Genomic DNA, 7116 nt, shown 5'->3' on the forward strand with positions numbered 1-7116 from the left:
CGCTCCAGCCATCGACAGACTTCCAATATCGCCAGTACTTCCGCCTCGAATACACTGGTGAAACCTGGGAGACCATACGACTTGGATACACCGTGTGTATTCGAGAAAACCCCCGCGCCGACTCCATAGGTCATCTTTCATCCGTCCGTAAAGAATACCGTGTCATAGTCTTGCAACACGCCGCCGGCCTTCCACTTTGTCCTGGTTGGAAGGTCCACAGCAAAGTTTCTCGTGAATTTCAGCTTACGTGTGACATAGTCCGTGGGGATGCCCAGATTTGTCGAGGTATTTCATCTAGGATGTTGCTGTGGCCGTAGGACTTCGCTGCCCAGCATCCGGACTCACGTAGTCTGACGGCACTGCACGCTGCAACATATTTGATGTGGAGGTCAAGGGGGAGGAGATGCAGGAGTACATTGAGAGCATCCGCTGGGCAGCACTGCAGAGCCCCGTAGCACCTGCACACGCGGTTCTTTGAATCCTATTAAGCTTCGTTCTATTGTATTTCTTCTTCACAGCCTGCCACCATACAATAGAGCCGTACGTCAGGATGGGACGCACCACAGCGATGTACATCCAGAGAACCATCCTCGGCCGGAGACCCGGCTTAAGTAAACAAAAATATTGTATAAAAAAATCTCTTTACCACTACGCACTAGAGAGAGCGCCGGGTGGAGCATTACAGCTGTAGATATGAATTCCCTTCACGTTCGCTTTGATAAAGCCTTCCTTCCGATGCTACATTATTTCCTGGAACGCTTGTTTTCCGTTTGGTCTTTGATCCAAATGCCACCATCGTGGATTCCTCTTGCACAGTAAGCAATTTGGGTCAACCCTACAGTCCTTGCTGCTATGGTCTTCCACTTTTCTGCATTTTTTGCATTGTTTCGATCTGTCATTTGAACTGATTCATGCCTTTGTAATGGGACCAAAGCCAAGACATCCAAAGCATCGCTTCAGTGCCAATTTCTCCTTAAGCCGACACATAACCCAGCCTATTCTTCCTCGTCCTGCCTGCTGCCTCTATTGATAGGCAAATGATTTTCTCCGTTGACTCTTGCAGTCCGAAAAAACCGAACTGCTTCTCTAAGGCTTCGTGAACCTTCTCCTTCGTAGTGATCTCATCTATATCTTTCCAGGTTATAGTGATCTCTGGCCTGCTAGCCTTTATGTTAGCGGCCTGTCCTAACGACTTTCTGATATGACGGAAGAATTTGTCACATCTTTGGATTTCTTGAACTCCAACATGAGGTCTCCTTTCTGGGACCGTCTAATACGGCTGACGTTGTCTCCCAAGTTAGTGGGTACCTTCATTCTCCTGAGAATAATTGCATATCAACCTTCACCTCCTTTGGAGATGGTAATCTCCTACGGTTTTATCTTCTTCCGACTGTTCCTTTTTCGATGTGCCTCTCTTTTAACGGAGTCGCAGCTGCGACAGTTTCGCCGGCAGTTTCACCAGTTGTCATCATGTGCTACCCCTTTCTGGCAATCGAGCCTTTTTGGGGGTTTGCTGGCTTGTTGACTCGTTCAACACTTCATGCAGCCTCTTCCTTTTCTTTTCCTTCTTTTGTGTCGCCTGGTTCTCGACTGGGCGCTGCCTCCAAATCACTCGGATGGTTTGACGTCAAGGTTTCCTCCTCATCATATACTCCCCCCGGAGAGTAGGGCCTTCGGTCGCGGGGTTTTTGCGCCCGTATGAACGGAGACCTGCGAAGAATCGAGCTTCTTCTAAACGGGTCCGCTGATGGTAAAGATAACTCTTATTTAAGATCTTTTGGGATTGCATTTTTTTATGGATCTGCACCGAGACTTTAACTGTGTTGTTTCATTCACTGGAAATTCGATACTTCATAATAATTCATTTAAGCAATAGCTACTCCTCGGGGCTCATTTGTAACACTAACCTATCCCTTGTTTATCAAAATTATAATGATGATATCAGTGCTTAGCTTGTTAACTGAAAAGAATGAAAAACACACACCAGTGATAATACTGACGGTGGTAGGTATGTTGGTAAGGAAATATGATAAGACGTTACTCAATCTCTTGAGAAAAAACATTGGAAAACTGTTGAGTAAGGTATATTCCAAGGTCTGCCGTTGCACAGAAAGTAAACAAATGAAGACGGAGCTAGTGAATCTCTTCCGTTAGCGAATTATTGTTTACAAACGCTACAGCAAAACTATGTGAATAACTTCTCTCCCTATAAAGACAGGAAGGTGTGCATCAGTTGAAGTGCAGTTCGTGGAGTAAATGCTTCAGAAGATAACCATTGAAATGAGATTATTTGCAGTTTTTTTATTCCGTCCTTTCCTGCTCTACAAGTGACATTATTCTAGGAGTTACTAGTGGAATTATTATGCGCATCGGTAGCGAACCCTGCAACTATGTATAGACCGTTTTCTTCTTCTTCGTAAGACGGATCATGAAGGGATTGGGAAAGACAACGCACAGGAAGGTTAGAGAGGACAAGGTCAAGAGTGCAATCTAAGTGGTTTCTAGAAAAGTGAAACTGGAGGGTGCCACAGGTGTACATGAAAGTGGATAGAAGAAGGGAAGGGTGGGTCGAGTTATTAGGGAGGAAGGGAAGGCCAGGAGTAATGGGCCAGGAGAGCATAGGAAGATTAAAGTCGCCACAGAGGATGAAAGGAAGTGAGGGAAGCAAAACGATTAGGGCCTCTGATAATCTGTCGAAGAAATCATCGTACAGAGAAGGCGGCCTTAGGCAGGGAAAATATACACACGATATGATAAAGGGACATACGTTTGGCAGAAAGACACGTATGATAACAGAATCGTAGGAGGAGGAGGAGGAAAAGATTGTAATGATAGGAGTGGGAATAGGAAGATCAGGCCGATCATCCTGAGTGGCCGATAACGACCTAGAGGGCAGAGCTATCCCAAAAATCTAAACAATTGGCTAAATTAACCGTGAAGGTCCGCCCACAAAGATTGAAGCTCTATCAAAGTGCTCGGTCGACACGTTCTTTCACGCCTCTGTGCTAGCCAGGCTCGGGAATGTGGGGGGGTCCTTTGAGCGCTTTGATCCCTCACGCTTCATTACTCAAAAACAACGTGCCTTTTCCGATGCGTGGGCCCGCACCGAATTCTAAATTCGACTTTACAACGAATTTCACGACGGCCTATCGATGGACAAACAGAACGCGAGCCAAAATTGGAAATTAAAAGAGAAAAAAAAAAAAACGGCTCGACCGCGCGCGTGGAGCCGTAAGTCTTCGGACCCGAGTGCTGCGATCAAGAAGGGAAAGATCCACGACGGATCACCGTCTTAATTGCTGTCTCTTCCGCCTCAGATCTTGTATGAGGCGCGGTGGCTTGACGTTGAACATCCGGAAGAGCAAGTTTGTCATGAAGGAAGTTCGATACTTGGGGCACATCATCGGTAACGGGACGATTTGTACCGATCCCGACAAGGTACACGCCATCAAGGATTTTCCGCGGCCGAGAACCGTCAGGCAACTGCGGCGGTTTCTTGGGATGTGTGGGTGGTATCAGCGATTTGTGCCAAATTATGCTTCGCTGACTCCACCGTTGACAGACATGCTTCAGAAGAAGCGGCAGTTTTGCTGGTCTGACGAAGCTATCTCGGCCTTCGACGCTCTGAAAACGAGTCTCTCCTCGGCTCCAGTTCTGCACAGCCCCGACTTCTCCAAGCCTTTCGCCATACATTGTGACGCAAGTCAACATGGTATAGGAGCGGTGCTGATGCAGAAGACAGAGGAGGGACATGAAGTTCCTATAGCGTATATGTCGAAGAAGCTTACACAGCCTCAGCGAAACTACACTGTCACTGAGCAGGAATGTCTGGCAGCGGTGGAGGCAGTGCGCAAATTCCGAGCGTATGTTGAAGGCACCACATTCGAAGTGGTAACTGACCACACTTCGCTCAAATGGCTGATGAACCAGTCCGACCTTCACGGCAGACTGGCCAGATGGGCATTGAAGCTTCAAGGATTCTCGTTCATCATTAAACACAGAAAGGGATCACAACATCTGGTCACGGATTCTCTATCTCGAATGTATTCACCAGCGGAGGTGGATGCTTTGGAGAGAAGTGGGAACAACGCAGACGTGGATTTTAATTCACCACATTTTCGGTCTGCGAACTATTTGCAACTAATAGAGTGTATTAGGGAGAATTCCAACAAACTCCCTGATCTGCAGGTGTGCGATGGATTGGTGTACAAACGAACCAATCATGCTTCAGGAGATGAGATGCAGGAACAACAGGCTTGGAAGCTTTGGATTCCGGAGGAGCTGACGATGGAGGTGATCACCCGTGCCCATGATCATCCTTTGAGTGCACATGGGGGGGTTGGTAAAACCTTGGGTAGACTGCGGTTGTGGTTTTATTGGCCTAAAATGGTTTCGCAGGTCAAGGACTACATCCGCAATTGTGAAACGTGCAAGACATCAAAAGCTCCCAACCAAAAGCTCCAACCTCTAATGGGAAAAGCGCTCATCTCCGATCGGGTATTTCAACGTTTGTATATCGATTTGATCGGCCCATACCCTAGATCTCGCGCTGGAAATATTGGAGCAATAGTCGTTCTCGATTCTCTCACAAAGTTTTCGTTTGTGGAGCCGATTAAACGGTTTACCGCAAACGTGCTGACTGAATACTTGGAGAAGAGAATCTTTCATGTGTTTCGAATCCCTGAATCGATCACATCTGATAACGGGGTACAGTTCAAATCCGTGGTTTTCAACGATCTTCTGAACCAGTATGGCATTCAACACATTTACACTGCTTTATACTCCCCGCAGGCAAACGCCTCGGAGGGAGTAAATCGCTCACTGTTGGCTGCTATACGCGCTTATATCGGTCCTGATCAAAGAGATTGGGATAACAAGCTGTCATCCATCAACTGTGCCTTGCGTTCAGCGAAACACTCTCGATAGGGACTTCATCCTATCACGTCGTTTTTGGGCAAAGCATGGTCACTCATGGGAATACCTACGCCCTTTTACGACGCCTGAACGCCTTGCCCGATGCGACCTTGGAGGTCTGTTCTCAGGATAAATTTGCTATTGTGAGAGCAGAGGTTCAGGGGCGAATCCTCCAGGCAAGAGAGACACAGGAAAGGGGTTACAACTTGCGATCCCGAGCTAGTGAATTTCAGGTCGGAGATGTCGTGTATAAGCGGCTCTTCAACTTAAGCAGTGCAGCAAAACGATATAATGCCAAATTGGATCAGAAATTCGTGAAGGCGAAGGTCATCGGTCGAGTCGGAACGGTTCAATACGAGCTGGAGGACATGGAGGGTCGTAACCTGGGCATCACGCACGCGAAAGACCTCAGAGGCCGCGCCTCATACAAGACCTGAGGCGGAAGAGACAGCAATTGAGACGGTGATCCGTCGTGGATCTTCCCCTCCTTGATCGCGGCGAGCCGGTTTTTTTTTTCTTTCCTCTTTTAATTTCCAACGTTAGCTCGCGTTCTGTTTGTCCATCGATAGGTCGTCGCAAAATTCATTGTAAAGTCGAATTTAAAATCCGGTGCGGACCCACGCATCGGAAAAGGCACGTTGTTTTGAGTAATGAAGCGTGAGGGATCAAAGCGCTCAAAGGACCCCCCCACATTCCCGAGCCTGGCTAGCACAGAGGCGTGCAAGAACGTGTCGACCGAGCTTCAATCTTTGTGGGCGGACCTTCACGGTCAATTTAGCCAAATTGTTTAGATTTTTGGGATAGCTCTGCCTTCTAGGTCGTTATCGGCCACTCAGGATGATCGACCTGATCTTCCTATTTCCACTCATAACATTACAAGATGTTTTGGGCACGGAGAGGGGACTTAACAGCTTTTTAGGGCACCTCCGCCAATTGTCTTACCAAGTGTAGCGCAGTCTCTGTCACAACGAAAGACAGAGTAACCTTCGAGGAGCTCAGAATCTAAAATCCTGTCATCCAGCCACGTTTCAGAAATGTAGATGACATGATGTTGGAATGTTAAGACAGACAGTTTGAAATCCGACAGCTTGGTCCTTAGACCCGTTACATTTTGATAAAATAGCGTCTAGTTGCTGGAATCATTCAAGTTCGGCGAGGCAGGCGGGCGGGCCGGAAATTTTCACGAAGCTTAGACCTCTGATAAGGCTTGACGAACACCCCCTGTGGTCAAAACAATCAGAGTCAAAGCGATCTAATTATACCCGCAGCCAACCAACGTGAAGCAACTTCTTTACGGCAAAATTAAAGAAAATTCACCAATCAACTGGACCAGCGAATCTACCGCAACTTTTGAAGCTTCCAGAACCGTACGGGAACAGACGATTCCGCTTGTACATTCAAAATCTGACGCATCTTTGGCCATTTTTTGTGATGCATCTGACTTCGTGATTGAAGCGGTCCTCCAACAGCGAATTTTTTTGTCTCTGGCAACCATTGGCTCTCTTTTCAAGAAAGCTACGGCCGGAAACTACTGGCTATGTACCTAGTGATAAAATGATCTCGAGCAACTTTTGATCGCCACATGCAACACGGTCTCAGATTGAATCTAAACAAAACTGAATTTTTGACGACCGATCCCCATGAAACAGGCACAATCCCTGTCAGCGACAGTGATCTGCCCAGAACTGAGCTATTTAAATACCTCGGGTCAACGCTATCAACCAATCTAAAATTTACCGCAATGTCGTCCGTCCAGTCGCTCTCTATGGTTCTGAGTGTTGGCCGACTATAAAAGACAATGAACGGCGTCTTGAGGTAATGGAGACGAAGATGCTACGTTGGACTAGTGGCGCCACACGTTTAGATCACATCCGAAATGAGGATATCCGCGATCGTTATGGGGTTGCACCAATCGTGGAAAAGTTGCGAGAGAGGCGTCTTCGATGGTATGGCCACGCAATTCGTGCAAACGAGAATTCACTTGCAAAGATTGGTCTGAACATCGAAGTCGATGGTAAACGACCAAAAGGCAGACCTAAGCAACGGTGGCTTGATACGCTGGATGGGGATTTGAAAGCCTCGAGATTGCACCCAGATCAGGCATTCGATAGAGCCAAATGGCGAAGCCGATCACGACGAGCCGACCCCGCTTGTGAACGGAACAAAGGCTGAAGAAAAAGAAGAAGAACGCTATCAACCAAT

Source organism: Hermetia illucens, chromosome 4 (genome assembly GCF_905115235.1).
Source record: "Hermetia illucens chromosome 4, iHerIll2.2.curated.20191125, whole genome shotgun sequence".
In the NCBI taxonomy this organism is placed as follows: Eukaryota; Metazoa; Arthropoda; class Insecta; order Diptera; family Stratiomyidae; genus Hermetia; species Hermetia illucens.